General features: G+C 38.6%; 3 protein-coding genes across 4 annotated transcripts in view; 1 reads left to right on the top strand and 2 right to left on the bottom strand.

The window, feature by feature from the left end:
- LOC105462920 (cysteine-rich secretory protein 1-like) overlaps positions 1-15,801 on the bottom strand; it is a 54,641-nt gene extending 38,840 nt beyond the window's left edge. Inside the window, exon 1 of one of the 2 annotated variants that reach the window (XR_976127.1) lies at positions 15,651-15,801. The gene's annotated coding sequence lies outside the window, so the exon portion shown is untranslated. Of the gene's footprint in view, positions 1-7,733; positions 8,462-15,650 lie in introns of those variants that run through there. The other variant, XM_011709840.1, reaches the window with a different exon arrangement.
- Positions 1-23,601, top strand: part of LOC105462917 (lysine--tRNA ligase) — a 139,772-nt gene that overhangs the window by 90,564 nt on the left and 25,607 nt on the right. The window lies entirely within an intron of this gene.
- The window catches only part of LOC105462919 (protein PIH1D3), a 27,345-nt gene continuing 20,206 nt past the window's right edge, over positions 16,463-23,601 (bottom strand). The window contains exon 5 of the mRNA XM_011709839.1: positions 16,463-16,603. The gene's annotated coding sequence lies outside the window, so the exon portion shown is untranslated. The remainder of the gene's footprint in view (positions 16,604-23,601) is intronic.

A 23,601-nucleotide genomic window follows, 5' to 3' on the forward strand; every position in this document is an offset into this window, starting at 1 on the left:
GGGGGTGGGGGAGGGAGGAGAGAATTAAATTTATGCCGGGGAGAAATCAGGAACGCGGAGAACGCGTAAAATATGTTATCACATATCCACTGTGTGTAGTTTATATAATTAATGTATGAGTGTAACGCACATCACGTGCGCGACGCGATATATTTCTCGGCGGCGTGGCCGCGGAAAGATAAGCGTAAGAACAATTCGCTCGCGCGCCAAACTGCTGCGAGAGCTATTCCCCGTTGCGTCGCTCGCGCGCGGATGTAATATCCTTTGCGCTCACTCCTGTCGCATATCCGTAACACGTGTCGGCGCCGCGCGAAGGCGTAGGATTCATGCAAATCTCGGAGATTACTTGTACAACTAGTACAACGCTGGAAATGCTATAGCGCGCTAGTATTTCTCGTATTTTAACTTTAGGAAGACGCGCGAGGGTGAGAATTCCCGCTCCTCGCGCGGACATATTACGCGGCGGTACGTGTAGTCTTAAGTCCCCCGAGGAGGCGCGAGGCTGCAGGAATATCGCTTTACACCGTGTTTACTTGTTCATTGGACACGCCCGCCCGATATTGTGCAGCAGTATAGATGTAAAACGACAGACTCCCCACGGCGTGTGTCGAGTCCCTTGATTAACTGCTATTCGTTTATTCTGTTAATGCATCATTCGACAGCTCGTCACTCGTAAAAGGAATATTTTGTCGGAATTCGCTTTTCGACAGCAAATTATCCCTTTTTTTTTTTAATAAAAATAATTACGTCCTTGTTTACGATTTTATTTAATTACGGATAAATGTATTTTTATCTAGCTGTTGCAAAAAAACTCTGTTTACGATTATTTATTATTACTAAATGCGACATGAATTTTATTTTTCACGAGATAAAATTTCCCGAAATTGAATAAACAAATTTCACGAATTTCTCGCGGGGATTACGCTTGGATATAAATTTTTCCGAAAGTTTGTATTAAATTACAATTAGACTGTAAGCTCACACGTAAAGATTAAATTGGGCATAAATCAGATAGTGTTTTGCTAAAGTTTAAATCCGTTATAAATGGGAAAGCACACTTCTTGCGGAGTACGCCTGTACGTAAGAACAAGTTGGACGAACAAATGTGCCCGATGTTACGGGACCAGCTGCGATTTTATTTCAGAAAAACATCGGGGCGTGGGGGAGAGGAAGGGTGAAGCAAGGAATCTCTTTTAATTACGGCGAATCCGATACGAAGCAAAAATGGCAGCGTGCTATCGATTCCGCGGCCGCCTCTCTCAACGGAGTTGAAATCTCAAGAAATTAAAAGTAGAATTAGTTCTCTCATTTTGTCTCCCTCCTCCTTCTTCCCTCCCTCTTCCGGCCTCGCGCGCCCGCCCATCTGTACCACCCGATCCACGATATATCCCGCTGTCGTCGACGAATTCGATGTTGCACGCGGACGAATTAGGAGTAATGGTACAAGCGCAAATTAAAAGGAAAACGCGAGTAATACCGGCCGTCGATTACTTTCGCAAACAATTATTTATCGGCGCTACATGAAACGAAGCGGATAGCTTTAATTAAAAGCGCGTGTACACGGCCAACTGTGAAGAGCCGCATTTCAAGGATCGTGAGTGCTCTTACGATCCCTTTTAACATTTATCTATCGCCGGCTTTAATTACCGGCGTATTTTCCACCATTACGCGAATTGTTTGACTCGAAGAGGAAGAGGTTGATTAACGAGTATAGATGGCTACCGCGGGAGAGCCACGGCAAAAAATCGCCTTCCTGGTTTTTTTTCGCGAGTCCAGGAAATACCGCGTTGAACGTTAGAAGCGTGATACAAGATCCGCGGTAATCTGCACCTCGCTGGTACGTAACGAGAGAATCATTTTCTCGAAGGCCGAGTTAACAATGAAGTTATAAATGCGATATTAAATCCTTAGTTCTTTATATAGAATGAAGTGGAATATAGAACTTCAACGAGCGATTACATAATTTTGCAGCTTGTTATATGAAGATAAAACGATCGATAAAAACGTGGAACAATTTCACAAATTGGAAACTGTAGATTGAGATATAAGTACGATGATTGTCGAGTTTATCACCATTTTTTTTCATCGAGAAAACCTGCGGTTTTTCATAACAAATGTTACAGCTTACCGAGATTTATGCAGTCTCTTTCGTTCATCCGCGTAATTTGATATGTGCAAAAATATGTGCATTTCACACTTTATCATAAATGCTTTTATAACTAATTTTTCAAGCGATATTTTCTACTATAACGTGATCTTTTTACATCAAATTTTATGCAAAAATGAAGATCGTTTAAAATCTTGTTTGATAGCAGATCTTTATTGCCTTATGTTCATTTAATTATTCCCTCGCGATTCCCTTAATTAATCTCTCGTGTTTCTTACCTCCCAATAGTTCAAAATTAATTTTTCAACTTTATTAAATTTTAAAATTTTTATGTTCTGCAAACGCCCGAGGGATTTATGATGCATTTTATCTCCTTAGAATATCTGTTCTCTTTGTTTATCAAAAAATATTTTATGAATAAATTTTTGGAAAGTTCGATAAAAAATAAAATTAATCTTTTTTCACAAAAATTTCAATTTACACAAATTATAAATAACATAGATACTTTGCAAAAAGCTTTCTTTTTTATTATACCTAAATTATTAATCGTAAAATATGAACAAAGTTTTTATTGATTAATTTATTTTTACCCGTCAATAGAAGTTTGATTTGAGATATATCTGGTAACATATTTATTATTAGAAATTACAAGATCACAAGAAACACACTAATCAACTTCAAATAAATAACTTTCCCAGTAGTATCGTGTCGAATATGTATTAGTAAAAAAGACCTGATCACGCTATTCAAAATCGTATTATGGCAAGAAACACTCTCTAAAGAAAACACTCTCTAAAGAAAAACTCTCATCAAAATTTAAAACGCTTGCCCGGAGATTATTTTTATCTGCCGGAGAGCTGGGGATTCGTTGGAAAAGCTGGAGTCTCCGGGCGAAAATCGGAGAAGTGACAACCGTATAGGTTGTCAAATTCAAAGAATCTGTCTCTATAGATATTTTTCGGCTGATATAGTGCATTTTGTATAATATGTAAACACAATTCTAACTGTTATCGATAACTCATTTGTTGGTGAATTATCACGAGAAATACATTCTAGACCGCTACATATAATAACAATTACGACAACATGACCGACAATACCGATTTCGTCTTTGTGAAGACACGATATTTTGCGATTAGTTTCGCGTTAATATAATGCACGCCTTTGTTTATCAGGCTCCGTTACAGCCGTAGTCCCATTAACTAAAATGGAACAAAGGATTACTTCAGGACCTAATTAACTCTTTGCGTGCCGTAACGGTGGTTGCCCTACCCCCGGCCTCACCCCCAGCTCCATCTGATCGCAACGAGCACGAAAGGAGGTCCACGCGAAACGAAATTTCGCGAGGCGGAATTTTCGGAATACTTTGTCGACAAGTTTCGCAAATCACGCGGCTTCTTCAACGAAGATTTCGCATTCTTGAAACTGACGTAAGCAGGCGTAGAATAATGAAGGTAGCACCAAAATATTCTACGCATGTGGGCTCGGGTTCGAGCTTGACAGCGAAGTGGAAGATACGCCGTTACCTTAGTATAACTAACTTCCTGAGATTCTTGCAAAACATCGATGTATTCAGAAGCAGAATAATATTCCTGCAATATATATATTCAAGCAATATAATAATATTTATGCAATATAATAATATTCAAGCAATACGAGGCTGTTCGACTTATATATGTACACAATTTATGCTTAAATTCTTATATTTCTTATAATCTTATTATTATGACCCGATTTAAGTGAAAAAAAAACTTTTGCTTTTACTACTTTTTCTTTTTCATAATAATAATTTCCATTGCCTCATTTTTCTCGGAATCGATAATTTGTATATATATTTTTAAAAAACTAGAGTAAAAAACATTTAAATTTCTTGTGTTTTCAAGAAGACGTTGCGACGTGTGCGAGTGAATAAATCATTTGCAGTGGAACGAGATTAATATAATTGAAAGGAGATTCGAGAAGAAAAATAATTATAATCTTTATCATTATATCATGCCCTATTTCGTTTCTGCCACGAGCGTTTAGCTGTTATAGCTGGAAAAATTCGATGCAATTCCGCGCGCGAAACTCTAGTTAGGCGTCCACAGCAGTGGAGTTAACTAATCGCGAGCTCAAATTAACTCATTATTCTCGAGTTTAATTTCCGCGGCGTGCCTCATTTTGGCAGAATGAGAGGGCACGAAAATAAACTCCGAATATCACATGGTAAAAGCAAGGCTTCCGCGATCCGACGAGCGCGCAATATCGCGACGAGGATGAACTGTAGTTTTGTACGGGCGAAATGCGAGATGCTTTCGGTGATAAACTACTCGTGAAATAACTCTCAGTTTGCGAGAAAGTAATCGACAACTCTCCGCGAAGGGAATATTTTTTTTTTTATATGAAGTTAACTGGGTCGTTTAACGCAAATTCTCAACATTTATATCTTATGTCGGTTCGTTAGATATATACATGTATAAAATGGCCGAAAAATTCCCACTTTCAAGGAGTTTTTACAAAGCAAATGTTGTACGTGTTACGTACAATGTGTTAAAATGTCATCGTTATTCTCTGTAGTATTCATATGTACCTTTTATATACCTTAATCGATGATTTTTGCATTAACAAATTTAATATTTAAATTGATTAGAAATTGACTTAACATTATATTGCGTGTCGTGATATAAAAAAATCTTCTGTTTAACATCATTAATACATCTCGAATTGTAAAAATATACAACACTGATAAAGTACGATATAACTACTGATCTCTGAAATGTTTCTGGATTCCTTACATTTCAAAATTGCAATGTAACATTTGTTTCGTTATAATCAAGCAATTATAACATACGCCTCTCTTGCATTCAGATCTTTTATGTACAGTGAATTTTTATACGCAAAACACGCAACTACAAAAAATTGTTGGAAAACGCATTGCATGTAATGTAAAATAAATATTACTTTACAGCAGGTTACCCAGCTAGCTTCGTCGAATAAATAAACGTAATAATCCACATGAAATTCTCAGCGTATGCAAAAACCGCCAACGCGCGAATACGTTTATGACAACGAAATAACAATCGGGATAACGGTGCTTACGCGAATGTAATTGAAAATTTTGCATGAGCTTGCAAAATTTCTTGTTATAAATTGAGTCATTTCCTAGCGCACAATGAATGCTTAGCAAACATTAATTTATCATATTTCGGTGACAGAATCAACCGCATTTTCATATATTAATCGCTTTGTTGAGATAGCTAGTTTATTAAAATTCCAAATATTTAATAAGGTAATTTATATCTCTTTAATAATTTACGTAATCATATAATAAATACATGGATTCGAGTCTTCTACTGATTGCGTATAGTGACATACAATCTCGAAATGTCGAGATTGTCTTTATACAGGCAAACTCGTGTATTTTATTACTGTTATTATTATTATTATTATTCTAGTCCCAAAATATAGCATGATAATAAAACACTGTAATAAAATTATTTCAATGCAACGTCGCAATGTGAGCCAAATACGAAAATTAATTACTTAATTAAATATATGTGTAAATGTGTTGCAGTAAGATATAAAATAATTGTCACAACTCTCTTAATAATAATTCTCGTTTTAATTTTTACGTAATTAAAATTCGTATTTACGATCGGTGAAAGAAAACTATACGCTTTAAAATCAAGAGGTGCTTAATTTCTGTGACAATATATACGTACAGTTGCATGCGCGTGTAATGGATTTATTAATTCCAACACTCGATCTTTATGCAAACGGAGTATGCTAACAGGGGAAAGAGGAAAGGGGAGGGGAGGAGTGGCAGATAAACGCGGCTACTAAACCAGAAATATTTCCCTCTATTCTAACGCGTATAGGTAAACAAATTGCATTCTGCCCCGTTTAAACTTTTCCACCGCGACGATATCGCATTTTCCTGAGAACAACGGGCAAATAAAACACCAGCTGCTGAATCGGCAGTTTTTATGCCGTATCGCGAGATGAAAATGTTCCTGCTTTTCCGAGTCGCGCGGTATTTTGAGGATTTCAAAGGCTTTCTGGAGATTCTTGAAAATATTATTCCTCGGAGCTTCGCCTCGTGAAAGAAGAAAGCCGTGAATGTACGAAAAAAATATTTTAAAATATGTCAGAAGTATTCGTAATATTAAAACGAGTGAAGCAAAAATTTGCGTATTGCGATCAATGATACGTTTTCATTCGGCACAAATGGAAAAGGTGAATGCGTGAAAGAGGTGATCACAAAAAATCATATACATATACGCGGGATTTAACTTCTCTCTGTTAAAAGATACACATATATCTTTTGAAATAATTTACAATTATATATATTTTTTATAGCTTTTATCTTTTTATGAGTATAATCGTGAGGGTTTTAAAAAAAGCTGCTTTATTTAATTTACTTTCATAATATAGATGTGTGAAAGAAAAACAAGAAGGAAAATATATTCAAATTATTCTCAACATCGTTTGTGCTGATCGTCATTAATATTTTATTATATTATTACTTTTAATAAAATATCTCCTCCCCCCCCCTCTCTCTCTCTCTCTCTCTCTGCTTCTCCTGTTTGCTAATGTAAAGCAGGTATGAGTTTGCGCTTTATATGCGCGGTGAATAATCGCAAACGAGAAATTGCTTGAAAGGCAAAGTTTCTCAGAGTCCGCGCTTCATTGGCCAGGGACAGGCCAGAGTCCGAAGCTGTTATGGCCGATAAGAGACGTACAATGCAACGGTAAATTTCCCGCGGACGCGCCCACCGCGGAAACTTGCCGCAACGACTCTAACTTATCTCCGCGGTGCCTTCCGCGCTCGTAAACGTAAAATGCGGATATAAAGAATCGGCGAGGTCGAGCCGCGAGATACGCGGCGGCAGATGCGCGTTAGTGTCCCGCAGTTAACCCGAAGGAATGCTGCAGTTCTTTCGAGTACACTCGGCCGCGAAGTCGAGAAATCGAGAGAAGATTCCGATTACACGCAGGAAATACAGCATCGGTATGATGCGGATTCAATCCACAACTGCAGATGATGTATAGTGTCATTGGAACTCCTGCCACTTATTTCGTAATTTTGACATCGTCGATCAATTATGTTCTTTTTTTTCTCCAGAAAATCAAATAGAACTTGATTCCGTGCAATTGATACTGAAAAATACGGGAAAAATACAGTAACGGAGTACGTATACAAAGTGGAGAGCAATTGATATTTTATTTCCCTTTTTTTTATTTAAAAAAGTAGGAGTTTCTAGCTCCACATTCGCTAGAGTGTAATATATAGTTGAGATAGTTAATATAAAAATTTATACACATCGCATTCCGGTCTCTGTTCGCTTTATTTTTCCACTTTATCATCTCGTTTCGAAACTCCGTCGGGAGATGATCGGTGCCGAATTACGAAAATAGGATTACACGGGAAGCGGCTTGAAACTCACGGTCACTCTCGATTACAACGGAAGACACTCTTCGCGAGAGCGGTTTATCTGTTCGCGCAAGCTGAGCAAAACGATTTGAAATGTGTTTGTCGAGTATCTCACGCGATTAGAGTGCCGTTTATGTATGGGATAATGTGGAAAATGTGTACAAACAGTTTGCCAGGCTGTCGCCTGAAGAATATTTGCGCAGCTCGACTCACCTGGCGACGGGCGGGAAGCGGGCTTGAAACTCGCGGCTCGGATCCGACAGAGATGAGAGACGCGAAGAGTCGCGTTGATTAATTAGCGGTAATTATACGACGGCTCTAAGATAATTAGCGATGCTTAGCCTCGTCGACTCGTCGACCGGTCTCATTGCAAACGCTTCCGCCGTGTATAAAGTGAACCGCGCACATGCACACAGACACACAAACACACTCCGGAGGCTGAAGTCCCTTGTCCACAGTTAATTTAACGGCTGTTGGCAGCGGTTAATTCACGGGGATCACCTATCTCAGTTTTATATGTCACAGTTTATTGTTTGTTATTTATACGCAGGTGTCACTCAAACGCGTTGACTAAACGCTCTGCCGTTATTTGTCGCTGCTCCTGGAGTTGTTTGGCTGTACCGTTGCTCCGCCGTTGATGTATTGTATCAAATGAAGCACCAGGCGTCGCGTCGCAACGTAGCTCCCTCCATCGATATTTTTACTTTCGTGACGAAAAATAAATCACGTTCGAGTCTCACCGTTTGATTTCTCGCACTCACGAGATTGTTTTCGCGGAAGCACATTCGACGAAGTGAAGTTATGTGATCACTGTGAACTCTCTGTACTCTCAGGAATAGGTCAGTAGTTTCTCTCTCCGTCGGGCTTTTCGAAACCCTAAAGTTGCGATTGTCGTCCCCTGGCGACTGTTAAAATCTTTAAAGATTTGATAATCCCGAAAATAAAATTAATGAAAAAATAATTAATGAAATAATGTAAGAGAAAAATCCAATCACGAATCGCGAGATATATATATATATATTAATTAGCTACTAGGATATTTGAATAATTAATGAGAAGAGTAAACTCAATAATAAATGTTGCTTAACAATTCGAACGGTCGAACAATTAACGCAGAAAATAAATCTGATATATATTGAATAACGAGGTAAATGAATCGACCAGTAATCGAAATACGGAAATAAATGTGATCGCGAATGCAGGTATAATTATAACGTCTAAGGAAACAAATCTAGTTCGCGCTTGTTTAAGTGTCCTTTAAATTTTGCGCTATTAACTTGAATAATGATAAAGCAACAAACGCGGAGAAAAGCTAAACTAATGAAAACTAAACGAATTAAAAATAAACGGCTAAAAGCAAACTCGCTCGCGCATTGACAATCTCGGGTGATTAACGCGCGGAAACTCGTACAATTAACGCGCGGAAACAACCAGGATATTCAGGTTGCTCTTCCGGACGCCTTTCGCGTATAAGAAAAGACTCGCCTTTTTCAAGGGACGCTCCAAGTTACAGGGTGGCCGTGGAAGAAGAGCACGGACGCACGATTGTCACATAATTCTGCCGCAGCGCGCGTATCGATCCTCAATCACCATCGAGCCGCGATTATGAGGCGTCTCTACCTTTTCGCGGACGATATCGGTAGGCAGGGGTGAAGTCAGCGCTGAGACCCTATCGTCCCCGATCGTACGTCGTCGTGTTTGCGTCCATTCTTTGAGGGGATCATCGGAGAGGCATGTTTTCGATCGACTCCCTCGATCGTCGCCGAGTCGTGCACCACTCGGGACCACCGCGATCACATCATTCACCGGCGTTCACACGGTCAATCGGTCTGTCAGTCACTGTTCGCGCGAGCCCCCTCCTCCCCCCCCTCCCCTCCTCCGACGACTCCGGCGCGGGATCTTGATCGAAAGGAAAGACCGAGGACGTCGAACGACCGAGGACTCGAGAGCGCGAGATCGATCGCGAGTCGAGGAAAGGATATATTCAAACTTTACGACGACGGCACAGCGGACAGGTGAGCCGAGAGTGTCATGCCGATGAGGTACGAGCAAGATGGTTCTTGCGCAAACCGTACGACGGTACTGCGGCCGGCGGCGCGCTACCGCGTTGGGAACCTGTCCCGGAGTGTTCCGTACCGCGGCGCGCGGCTCTCTGCGTGCTAAACTGGCGCAAGCTCTTCCGAAGCCGTGGACGGGGACGCGACGTGCCTGTCCGTGCAGCGGCGAAACCGCCGCGCGCGAGAGCGCGAGCGGCGGAAACTCGCACGGGGAGAGGAAGCTCGATTATTCGGAAAGGGGCACGCGGCTCGCGCGCGCGACGAGATACACGGGGGATAAAGCGATGACCGAAAATTCGTGCGCGCTGATTCCGCGCGATATTGCTGCAGCTGGTTCAGCGTGCCGGATATTAACCAGCGACTCCCACGAGTAAATGTACAGCGATGCGTTGCTAAATTATTAATAACGAACCTTCAAACTTCGGAGTCTCTATACGAGTTTGCGCGTTCACCGATTATTTCGGATAATTTTTTAATGTAGATTATTGCTTAAGTGCTCGTTATTATATGCGCCGAGTAATTTTTTTCATTAATCCGTCATTCAATTTCTGATAACATCCCCTTCTCACAAATTTTTTATAAAATTCCTCGGCTGAAATAAAATTGCCGCTCATTGCTTTCGGAATAGGAAAACTTGAAAATTTATGAAACCGTAATAGGTAGAACGGGAAACAGAATGTCTGTCTGAGGTCTTGTTCTTTCGAAGATACGAGGGAAAGATTCAGAAAGGAGAAGTTTTGTAAATAATAGAGATGCGAATTAACGTAGATATTTTATATGTCAATAACTAAAATAATGACAACTAAAAGAAAATAAGATGATAACTAGGAAAATTACGTTTGTATCTCTGAAGTTTGTTAAAAATTTGAGATACAACACTGACGCGACGTAAAGGTAAATATTAAAATATTAAAAATAAAAATTTATTGCATAAACGTCCTCGATAAAATTTAAAATAAAGCTTTCTAATAATTTATGGAAACATAGAAAACGAATAAAATAACTGTCTGGCCACAGATAAAATAGTGCAATGTTTTTACACTTTATCTCTGTCGAAGACTTGAACTGTACGAGTCGGAAAAGCATCTACTGTTTTATGATGGATGAAAATATAAAAGTGACGTCGCGTCGACAACTTTGTTCATTTTTATGCTATTTTATTTAACCCCCGAGACGGTCAACACACAGAATATAACACAGATTATATACAGACTTCTTATGAAAGCAGTATCTACAGATGACATTAATCTAAAATCTCTGAAAACTAGGTAACATTAATCTTAGCTTAAATTAAAAATTGCTGATTAATTTGAACTTGGAAACAACGATTTTATTGGAAGATCTAAAAATTTTGCTGGATACAGATCAAAAAATAATTTTGTTGAAAACTTGAAAATGATAAGCATTACTGTGAAACATTTTGATATTCTAGTAACATGTTTGAATTTTTAATAAAATTATTTTAGTGATCCAACAAAATGATTTTCACATCTGTAAGCAGTGAAACTTTTAGACCTTTCAGCAAAATCTTTCCGTAAAAGATTAAAGCGTGAAATAAGGAGACAAATAAACTGTCAATTTACCGTATAATCTGCATCACAATATTTATAACATTAGGGCACGATGACGTCAGCGCAGTGCCTAAATAATAAGAAAGGTCTTCCGGTCTCGTTCGTAAATTTAGATCGCAATTCACAATTTTTATAGCCCCGATGTCCAGGTGTAGTTTTATAGCTCATCAATATGAGGGAATATCGATGTTCGATGTTCCTGCGACTGCGGCTAACGCCCCTTGTCAGACTTTATTTACGCGACAGACGAGCCGCGTACGGCCGAAAGGAAGATGTTTATGACGCGCGAATGCATTAAGCGAGCGCCGATCCCGATGTGATATGCGTCCGCATAAACCGGAATTTGTCGCGCATCTATACCGAATCGATCGATACCAGTGTCTCTCGGTATAGTGCCTCGCGTAGAGAGAACGCCGATAGGAGAGTACGTTCTTTCACTCTTGAGCAGATCAGACAGATAAGTTTGTTTATCCGAGGACGAAAGGGAGGGAGACGAGAGAGAGATAGAGAAGTTTTCTTAAGCACACACACGGTGCAATCTATACCTACCTACTTGCGAGAGTGACCTGTGGGACCTTAGGAACAGTGGCATTCTGCGACAGTAGTATCTCTTAGTAAATTCGAGCTCTCTCACGTTGCCGAAAGTCCGAAACAAGGTTTTTCCCTTTGCTCTATTTGTAATTTCTTCAAATAATGCACGAGCGGCTCCGCGGAAGCTACGCGTTAATTCTTGACTTAAATCTATCCAAAATAAATGCGCCGGGAATACGAAATAGAGGTACAACAAAAAAAAAGGAATAAAGATTAAATGAATAAATAAAAGATCTGGAAGATCCAACGTAGTGAGAAGCTAAATTTGCTCGCAGTGACAAAGGAAGAGCCGTAGTGCCGGAGTTTCCTCTTCATCTTGGTTAATAAAGGCAACATTTCCGGGACGCGTGTCAGAAAAAGGGCTAATCAAGTATTCCCTCTCTCATTCGCTCTCAAGCGCGCGAACACACACATATACACTCTCTCTCTCTCTCTCTCTCTCTCTCTCTCTCTCTCTCTCTCTCTCTCTCTCTCTCTCTTTTTGCAAAATGCGCTCGTGCATATGCATCACCCAGCGTGCGCCTTGCGCATCTTTATTCCCGTGTACAATGTGCACGGTGTACGCGCGTGATACATTTTTTTAGGGCGCAGCGAGAGAGAAAAAGAGAGAGAGAAAAAAGGAAGAGAATGACAAGGAGGGAGGGAGAGAGAGGGGCTTCATAAAGAAATCTCAGTTCCGCGAGAGCTCGCACGCCAGGATACCGGAAGCGAGGTAGCAACCTAATTATAACAAAAACTTCCAGCCGCTCATTACCGGCTAAATACGTTTTCCCGTGCGCACAGAGTGCGACGCGCGTCGGAACGTACGTAGTGTCTGAAAAGTCGCGCACGGGATTTACAGGTGTAATATTGTCCGGCGCGGAAACACCGCGGAAGGCTCTGCCGCGGGAGAAAAGTGTCGGATATTTAAATACCTCTCTGGAATTAAACATATGAAAAAAAATGTGTGCGGAACGCTTGCTTAGACTGTCGCTAGGCAAAGCTTTCTGTCTGATTAATTTAAATAAAACGATTTAATACCTCAAAGATTTCCTCTCTCGCTTGATAATAAACTTCTAAGTTCAAAAGTTTAAAGTTAAACCTATTCAGGATAATATTATGACGTTGTACCGCATTGCCGTCATAATCAGCCGGATGTCGAGAAAAAACGGATAGAATAGAGAGATATGTGGTTCCATTAAAAAAGCATTAATAATCTTAGCGATACTAAACAAAAATGACCTTCGACAGAAAAAGAATTACATTCGTTATTTATTCTCTTTTGTTGGATGCACAAATGATATTCCATACATATATTTGTTAGGTACTTTCGAATCCATGAAAAATGTAGATATTTAAATATTCTGTTTTTGATGACTTTGTGCTCAGTCACGGCGTACTTTTCTATGAGCCATTCGTTAGCGAATTGAGAATAAATTTTTATTTAGCAACGATGATTCACATTTCCAAATATTTCCTTATATTAAATATCGTGATAATTGATTAATATATTAATGGGGGAGTATATTTTATTTAAAATTTATAAATAAGCTGCTATATGTGTATAAAAAAATAACAGATTGCAGTACCAACGAACAACCGTAACTAAAGTTCGAAAAGAGAAAGAGAGAGAATTATAAATGAGAGAAAAGGCAGAATTTTCGCTAAAAAGAAAAAGAAAAGAAAAAGAAAAATTGACTCCACATTCATCAGGAAATGTACTGTTAAAGGGAAAAGCAATTACCTTAAAGCACATCTAGTATAATTATTTTCTCTATTCAATAATTATACACGTAGTTTTCGTAATAACAACATGGAATCAAAATAAATAATAGAATCTAAATTTTATATTTAAATATAAATCTTATTTAAATCTAAATTTCTGCCAATGTGCCGCATGTGAGTTGCACGTATATCGATTGTTCAATCGCACATAGGCGAAAATTCCGAGAATCGTGTCGTCGCCGAAATGGTTCTCGTGTAAAACACGAAGTCCGCAATTTGGACAGCTTGTTACGAAATAACTGGAGCTTCGAATTTATTAAAAATTTGTGTCGTTTGTATTGTTGCGTGTAAGAAGGACGCTTCTTTCAACACTCGGTTATTTCCGCCTCACGGTGGCAGGCAAGCGTCGTAAAAATGTGCGCCGCGTGTAATTCAACGTAATAATAGTTATTATCCGCGCAGGCGCAACGGGAGGTCGCAATAATCAAATCGGAATTAAGTCGGATTAAAATTATTTAATGATCATCTTGAATTCATAACGGGTTTTTCATAAATATCCATTATATTGTACGGAGATACAATATTAAGATCTTGCCGGTTATGAATATCGTTTTTCCATGATAATCAGCTAATAAATCATGCGCACAATTAATGCGCATAATTAATGAGATTCGATCAGATTCTTCCGCCATGCAAACATTATCGTGTAAACGGTGAATAGCGCGGATAATCTCAGGCATTTATCATGGTCGACATCAACGATCGTAAGGCGCTCGCGCTTACTTACTTACTAATTGTAAGTTGCAAATAAATAAACAAGTTTGCCATGTGAAAATTTTACGTAATAATAAAGTTCGGAGCTAGAAGGAGAATCACGCGCGCTCGTTGCGCGCTCGTAAGAAATCTGCAAACCGCGGAAGGTTAATTAAATGCCGGCGGTGATCGCTCTAATTAGGATAGCCCACGGGCACTCTCTCGTTTTCGCCAGGACAGTAGCTCGCTTCATCGGAGTTTTGTTGGGAACTGCATCAAAACGGGTTTTGCCAATCTCCGCTGCATACCCTTCCCGGGTCTTCACCGACCCATGATTTTACCCGGCAGCGCATGGGCGGCTGTTACATGAACAGTTTCGTACTGTTATACGCGTACACATAGGGAGTTTTTACCTCGCACCCTTACGTGTCCCTGTCGCGCCGCTCTCTCCCGAACCTCGTTAAAGCCCGTTTCCGGGCTTTCGTATATGGCGCGCTCGTTCACCCATTCACTGCCTCATTCCCCTTCCCCCTCCCCCTGTATACTGGAATCGACGATATCGTTTCCCAATTTTTATCATCTTTTTTTTTTTTTTTATCAATTTCGATGGAAAGATTTGTTGCACAGGACGTTGTTAATCTCAATAGTTACAAGAAATATTTATTGCATTATAATCAGTGAATATTTTAATTTTTTTTGCTCCACACACCCACATCACACAGACATAGTTATACAGATTTGCAAACGATTAATTTTTGTTAATTGTGTTTATTAATTTATTCACATATTTACGTGGCATGGTTTGTTTACAGCGGTTTACAGGCTTGTCTAAATTTTAAATATTCAATTTGTACTAATTATGTTCCTTGCACGTTAATTCGTTACACTTGTCAATTCGTACGTTGAATGTTGCACCACATGGTAATTCAGACTTTAACATAAAATGCGGACGTAGCGTTTTACATTTGAATAAAGATCCATCATCAGAATTATAATCTAAATTTCCTCTCCGCCCGAGGATTAAAGAGCGTCAGACATCGCGGAATAATATTCCGCCGAATTAAATATCTCGCCGTTTCAATGTATCGCTCCATTATAATATAAACTACGTATAGCGGGACGACCCGACGAGTAGAAAGTACAAATCATTCGTGGAATAATATTGCCGGATTGGAGAACTCAACGGTTTTGATGCGCGCTGCTCCATTAAAATACAAGTCAGATATAATAAACAGTTGCGAGAGAAAAACTGGGAAAATCATAAATATCGCGGAATAATATTCCTATTGTGCGCGCACACAAGCATGTACGCGTGTATGTACGTGCCTGTTGACGAATTCATCAATTCCATATTGTTCTGTTTCAATAACGCGTGGCATTAGGGAGAGGGGGGAGGGGGGGTGGGAGGGCGGCTGCACACAGCGCAATGCTGCTTCGCAAACTAAGAAACTCACCCTTTTTAAGCGCGCTCCGCTCCTGCTCTGCTGCTGCTGCTGCTACAATACTGCGAAGCCAGATGCGACAAGCTGTGGCGCAACGCTTTTTGCGCTTTACGCGAAACTGCACGTTTGCTCGGCACCGCGACAATAAAAAGCCGCGGTGTGTACTGGCGATCGATCCGCAACCGGCTTGTCTTTTATAGCCTTTGGGAGCGCGCCTATTGTGGAGCCCTCCTATTGATGAGGAGTAATCAGTCTCGAAGGCTCGCGGTAATAATGTCTTCGTTAAAAGCCCGCTTGAGTCATCCCGGCTCTTGGTAGGAAAATGAAAATGCGCGCGGAGAAGCGACAAGCCGCGGCTTGATTGAACGCAAACAATTCCGCATGACGATACACACGCAACGGTCGTTACATTACGGATTGTCGCGCGATCGCCGCCGCCGCCGCACGAGCACGCCGAGCGTGATTAAATATGATTAAATATTATTATGCAACCGCGAAGTTGCAGCTCTTGAACTTGTACACGGGAGATAATAAATCGTCATACATTTTTGCCGTTTCTTTCTTCGCGTGCACACATACAACGTATAATAACAAATAATTACACAGGTTATTCTACCGCTGCATATTTTGTTTTTTTTTATTGATTCTATGGAAAAAAAAAATTAACATCGTTCTTTTCTTATTGAAAATTGAAGAAGGATTTTAATGACAAAGTCAATTAAGGGGAGGAGCTTGGTGTTTAAAAAAAAAGTATTTTTATGGAATTTTTTTTAGGAAGCAATGAAACGGATCTTCATAAACATTTTTTGTGTTTTATTACATACTTTTCATGTTTATACTTTTAAAGTAAAAAAATTTAATTGTTAAAAAGTAATTGATTTTATATAGTAATTCTAAACAGATCTTGCACCACCTCCTCACAGGAGTTGTGAATTGGCGGAAATTGTAGCATCTTTTGTACTCATCTGAAACAAAAATACAAAATAATTTCTTATTTTTTATGAAATTACTTTGTTGATGAACCTGTAAAATAAGAAAAAGTTGGAAATTGCGAAAATGGCGGCACTTTAAAATAATACTATATACTATAATATAATAATTTGGATTTTAATTTAAAAAATTCAATTATAGAATAAAAATTGTTTAAATTAATTATTTTATTAATCTTATAGATTCATCGACAAGGTAATTTCGTAAAAAAAGAAATTTTCTCTTAAGAATTGTATAAAATATATTTACGCAGAGGCAGAAAGTGTACTTTTTACGTAATCGTAAAGTACATACATAGAGAAAGTTATAAAAAAATCGTTATAAAAAAATTATTTTCATTTATATTATATGCACAAACACATAAACACTTCAGGGTAACAGAATTCTTAATTTTAAAATATCGGCATTATTTTCGTGCGTATCAATTATTATAGTATCGATTGCCGCCCATTTTTTTGTCGATGTATTATTTATCCGCGTCATATCGAGCGCGGGCGAGTCTGCGAACATTTTATACAGAGAAATAATTTCCATTAAAAAAAAACTACGCTACAGAAACATCAGTGCGATACAAATTTTATTACGGGCCGCGGCGTGTGCAACAAGCGTGTGTTATTCGAGTATTACTCGAGCATCTCGCGTGTTAAACGCGCCCGCATTAAAGTATCGCGTGCGAGTGTATAGGGAATAAAACGTTAATTACCAGTGTAAAGTGAATGTTACATCGCCGTCTGATCGACTCATTTCACCTACGGCTTATGAATATCCTTTGACCCGGAAACCAGACCCTGTCCCTTTTCGAGATTTCGAATTAAATGGACATTTAAACGCCATTTTCCCTTACGCCGACGATTATTGAAGAGAGTCGTTCCGCGTGCACGATGATGCGCGCTTAATTCGCTAAAAATTTCGTTACGCTCCCGTTTCAATTTGCGAAATATGTAATCGAGAGACGGCTCGTTCCGCAATATGTAATTTATTACATCGCCCATCGATGTCATTTGCGTTTTCGTCGATCGATCACCGACCGGTTGCAGCCGGATGGCAGTGGTGGATTCGCGAATTTCGCGTTTATGTGTACACAATCGGCGTTGCTGATGGATAATATTGCAACATGAAAATTATTTCACTATAAGAATCGCGTTACTGTAAAATAGGAAAGTAGATGGATGATGTCGATACGTCATGGCAAAATATAGGCAAATAGACTCCCATTGGGTGGAGGAATGGTAAGCAGCTTTTCTCGTTTGGAAACGAGGAAATGTAAGGAAAATTTATGGTGATGTATAAAGTCTTATTTGATCGTGTTTACGAATGTATAAAGAGAAAGATCCATAAATTTCTATGTAATTCCAAATTGATACCAGACGCGAGAATTGAAGGGCTCGGTGCAACAGTGGACTAACCCACATTTGTAAAAATAGAGAAAATAAACTTTTAAAGTTAAAGTTATGAGAAAATAACATCAATATCACATATTCGGCTATACCTTGCGTCCGGGTTAGTCCGTTGTTGCAGCAAACTCTGCAATTATTAAATATTTCTTACGTACTCCTTTAAGTTCCTTACAGAAATTCAATGTAGTACTAGCCAACTTGAACGTTGTTAATAATCAAAATAATTAATTAATTACTTTCCAATAGTACATTTCTGTGAGGACTAGCTAAAGTTGTAATGACTGCAAAGTTGTTATTTCGTTTAGATGTTAGAACGTTGTATTCTTCTCTGTGATTCTCATTCCGAGTTTAGAACTAACCAGCTTAACAATGTTACCAAAAACAACAGCTTTTCAATCGATTTTGCCCGAATCTCAGCAAGTTTTGATTGTAGCCCGTCGAATTTCGACCGAGATGAGCTCTCGATTGTTTCACTTTATTCACTTTATCACTTCGTGGATTATTGTATTGCCGAGTAGTTAGATTACCTGATTGAACCAGAAGTCCTGCGTCGGTTTGAAACGATTCCCGTGTCGGCACACGGCGTACCAAGGTTCGACAGTTCCTACGGGATTGGTCACGAAATTCCTTCCAAAGTTAAGATTAGTTAAGGATAGCGACTATCGGGAGTGCCAGACCGAAACTTCGCTTACGCGTTCAACGACCTCCGCAATATTTCTTCTCGTTTTTCTTTGCACACCCGGTAATTCGTCGAGGCAATATCCCGAAGCGAAGTATCCAGGCGGTCCGTTGATACGTGAAGATCAGTGAAATTTCAGACTTAATCGTCATGAATTACTGAGAGAATTGAAAATCCATGAAAAAACGTTGTAATCAGGGATCGAAAAATTCGAAAAAAAATCGGAGATCTATGAATTTTAACATCTATTAAATATAAAATTAAGTGCGGCTTTGTAATGTTAAAAGCTTGAAAAGCCAACATTCTATAAAATAATTTATAAAAATTCTGGCCTGCTAATGAAAATCGATAAAAACAAATATCCGTTACATATAATAAGTTTATATTCTTAAAAACAAAAGGTAAAGAAAAAAAACTATTTAATTTGGGTGAATTATTTAATTATTTAATTATATTATAAATTGTAATTATGTCAGCCATGAAAAAATTTCATAATATATGTATAATTATACGTTTTAATTCTACCGAAATTGAATTTTCTCATAATAACTCGTTAAAAGTTAACATCATAAATTTCAACTAAAAATATTTTACAACTGTGACACTTTGAATTAATTTATCTCCGCATTCACACGGAATATCCTACGTTACTGTATACGTTATTTTTATATGATCTTAGCGAAAATTTTGCAACAATCAAAAATATCAGCGGGAGATACTTAACACCGATAATTAATTAACGAGCCCGATAGAAAGTGTATGCGGAGTATGAAACTCGTTTCCTCGGTGGTGGCAATTTTCCCGGGAGAAAATTTGGTTTTCGGTTTCCGACTTTGGTAATTTTCGTGATGGCTCGGGACATCTTGATCCCTAGCTGACTCGTGACGAGGCAGCGCAAAGCCACTTTGACACTTTGCTCATATAAGTGACGAAGGTATAAGTCTTTACAGTGTGAGGGGCGTTGGAATCACGTACGTAAGTAGGCGAAGTGCGCTGTACGGGTAACCGAGACGGAACATGTAAACTGGCAACGCGAGCGTTACTTCCACCGCGGAGGCTGGGACGTGATATACGTATATATAAATGTATTAGATACTTACGCGATACACACGCACATACAGCGCGCGTTCCCCGCGTCGCGACCGCGCTTCGTTTCAACGCGCTATCGCTGAAACAATTAAAGGGGGTCGCGTTCGAGAAAACGAAAAAGGTTTAAATCTAATCGATCGCGATACGTCACGTTTTCGTGTGTAAAAATGTAGTCTCGTTCCCTTGTGCGATTAACGTGCCGTTAATCTCAATAATATCTCGTTTAAAAGATAATAAAGACGCATGAGGTTTTAAAACGCGATTGTAAATTCTTAAAGACTCATTTAGCGTCTGTAATGAAGAGAAAGAGAGTTGGTTGCTGCCGAGACACCCTGTATAAAGGGCAAAAACGAGTAAGGCGAAAGGTCTGAGGAGGAAAAGGGGGAGGGAGGGAGGGACGAGATGGAGAGAAACGCGAAAAGATATATAACTCATATATGAAACGAATGGCACCCTCAGAATAGAAATATTCCTTTTAACTCCGCAGAGTTATAGGAAATATTCCTCTTAACTATGCTGCACCAGCGCGTGGCGTATTTAAAAGGTACCTATAAAAATCAATATTTCCGCAGCAAAATTTTGTCACCGCGATAAATGCGAGGCATATTATTTATGAGAGGGAATTTGCGTTGCGCGGCATTAAAACGGACCCATAGAGACTGTATATTCATGAATAATATATATCAGGGATTTATGGATAACATGATAGATACACGCAACGTAGACGCAAGGTAGACGCAAGGATCTGTGAAATTAGGGATCTGTAGAATCAAGGATCTGTGAAATCAATTTATAATCTCATTGTCTTTGCTAAAGTAAAGTCAGCGTTAAATTGTTTAACGCACAGATATCTGGTAAGAAACTGTACTTGAAGGATATAAAGGAAAAATTATAACTTTTGAATAATAATTAAAATCGTATAAATAAAAATATAGATTTTATTTTTAAAATATGGATTTTATTAAAAAAGGAAAAGAAAAAAAATTTTATTATAATTGTGAAATATTTGTTAATAAATTATCTTTTATTAGGATTGTTTTAAATTTTAAATTCATCGAGGAAATATTTTTTCAACTTTTCGGTGCTAGATATTTATTATAGATTATCATTATTATTTCTTCGTATATATTATTTATTATTCAGTAATGAATATTCACAAAGAATACAGACCATTCTTATGTTTGTATGTTGAATGATAATCAAAACGTTTGCATGGCAAAGTCAGTGTCCTCGCTACATCTCGCAATTACATCGAAATTAGTTGAAAGTGACACGTACAGCAAGATGTTCGTGATGAAAATGTCAAATGACGAAATATTCTCGAGAAAGATAGGGAGAGAATAAGAGATACCCTCGCGCATGTGAGATATATATATGTATATATTGTGTGTGTATATATGTGTATGTGTGTATATACATATATACGCAATGTGTATATATATATATAAAGCTTGTATGCGAGATAATTTGGAGTCTGCTCTTTCCTCGGTATCCTTGCTCCAGATAAGAGGTTTACGGCAACTACCCTGTCCTCTCGCTCCCCCCAACCTTTCTCCCTCTCACAATACTCCTCCTTCGGACTGCTCGCACCGTGCTGAGATTTATGCACTCGCCACACGACCGAATGCACAATTATATCATCCCTCTCTTCATTAGCGTGCACTCGTTGCTTACATTGCGCTTACAGGAAGTACAGGAACAAGCATGCTGAATCCTTCAAGGGTCGCACCGATCTGTGAAACGCATGTTACAAAACAGTTTCGCAAATTCTACACGGAAAGAACAGTTTTGCCTGAAGTTTTGCTATCTAAAAATGTAGCTACAGATCTAAAGATAATTATATTGTGTGGTCCATCAAAATAATTATGTAGGACTGCTCAAGCGTGATAATAATGCTGTAAAAAATTTTTACATTCCAGCAACCAGCTTGAGCGTTGGAAATTTTTTTTATGGTCCAAACAATTATTTTAAAATCTGTATCTAGCTAAATTTTTAAATATTTCAACAAAACCGTTCTTTTCATATATACTCTCGCTGAAATACAACGATTTTTAATGTGCACAATTATGGAATTACGTTTTAAAGTCTCTCGAAATTTTTCGATCAAAGAAAATACTTGCAATGCAAATTCTGTTATAATGATTTTCGAGCACCCCGTGCGAATAATATCTAGAGGCACTTACATAAGAAATTTTATTTCTGCGCCACTTTTTAGAATTGATCGTAATAAAGAAATTTCGTTTCTCTTTGCGGAACGCTCAGCTCGGTATCGGAAAGATTTCTTCGTCGATACATGAATTATCTGCCTGCGCGTTGCAGAATAACGGATACTGTCAAACACACAAAGAGATCGAATGGACACTAATTGCCTTCTACATTCAGCTATATATCCATCCCCCTTGTTCAGCACTTTTCCGTTATGGCAAAAGAAACCATGATCGCGCGGCTCTTCTGCTTTTCGCGATAAAAGAACGATTTTAATTAAATCGCTTCCCTGCTCTCTCTCGATTCCATCTGTGACTTTCGGAGAAACGCGTGACCAAATATTGTATAATCGGAGCTCGTTTGCTTGATTGGACTAGGAAGTGGAAGGTTTACGTTTCATTGTCCTCCTGTGAATTCGTTAGAACGCACGGGAAAGGAAAAGTTAGATTTTGTTTCAGATGAAAAATCGACAAATGCAAATGTCTATATATATATTTTTCCAATTAAAAAAGTTACTGATACGCGATGCGGCATGAAAATGAGAACTTTCGCAAGCTTTCACCTGATTCTCCGATATAAATTATTTAATGCTGGCATTAACTTATTAATATTTATTAATGATAAGTACATAATTATTGATAAGTATGTAATTATTATTAATAGGATACATAATTATTACTAATACATTTGCTCTTTACATTATCGTACAGCACGAACAATTAATGATCAAAATCTTGAATAATTGAACGAACCAGTTCGGTATTATAGTGAAAAGATTTACGCGCGGTAAATATTTTGTTTAAAAATAATGCCTTTATGAATTTTTTAAATTATTAGTGGAATCCTATTTAATTAAAATATTTTTCGTCCGATCATCATATTACGCGTGTGTACGCTTCTTCACTTATATTGTTCTGCATAATTAATCAACCATCCGAAAATTCGAAATTATGGCACAAATATTTTACATTCTCGGCCTCCCGTGCGCGGAAAGATATTCCAAATTATGGCAGAATGTTTTGCGGCAGATATTTTATTAAATGTCAACGTTCCCTATTCGATCGCTTTATCTCTACCGGTTTCCTCAGCCGGAAAAAAAAAACGGGGGCGAGCGAGTTCTGAAATACGCGAGGGTGGAAAATACTTCGGTGCTCGTACGGTACGTGACTTATGGCGATCGTACGTATATCGTCAAGAACACCGCAGTTCCGGTGCCGTAGGAAGCGTCGAGTGTGGAATATAAACTTTAACGGATGGCTTCTTCCTCGTGCGCCGCGAAGTCTGATCTAGAACGCCTGTCCTGTTCGTACAGCACCCTCCAAGCCAGATACAGGGCATTTCACACCGCGAAATCGACGTCGCTATGTATAATCCATCGGTGTGCATCGTCCACTCCAGAAAGAAAGAAAATATTAAACGACGGTGAGAAATTTCGAAGTGTGTTGTGGACAGATTTATTTTTTAAGACACCTATTCTCTGTGAAAAAGGAGAGAGAAATCCATTTTAGCATGTAATCAGAAAAAGGTGAATTTCGATATTAAGTAGGTACGTCACTTATTAGTTCGATATTGAGTATTGTATATTTAGATGAAATCAGTGGAT

The sequence above is a fragment of the Wasmannia auropunctata genome, unplaced genomic scaffold, assembly GCF_000956235.1.
Source record: "Wasmannia auropunctata unplaced genomic scaffold, wasmannia.A_1.0 LD336092.1, whole genome shotgun sequence".
NCBI lineage: Eukaryota > Metazoa > Arthropoda > Insecta > Hymenoptera > Formicidae > Wasmannia > Wasmannia auropunctata.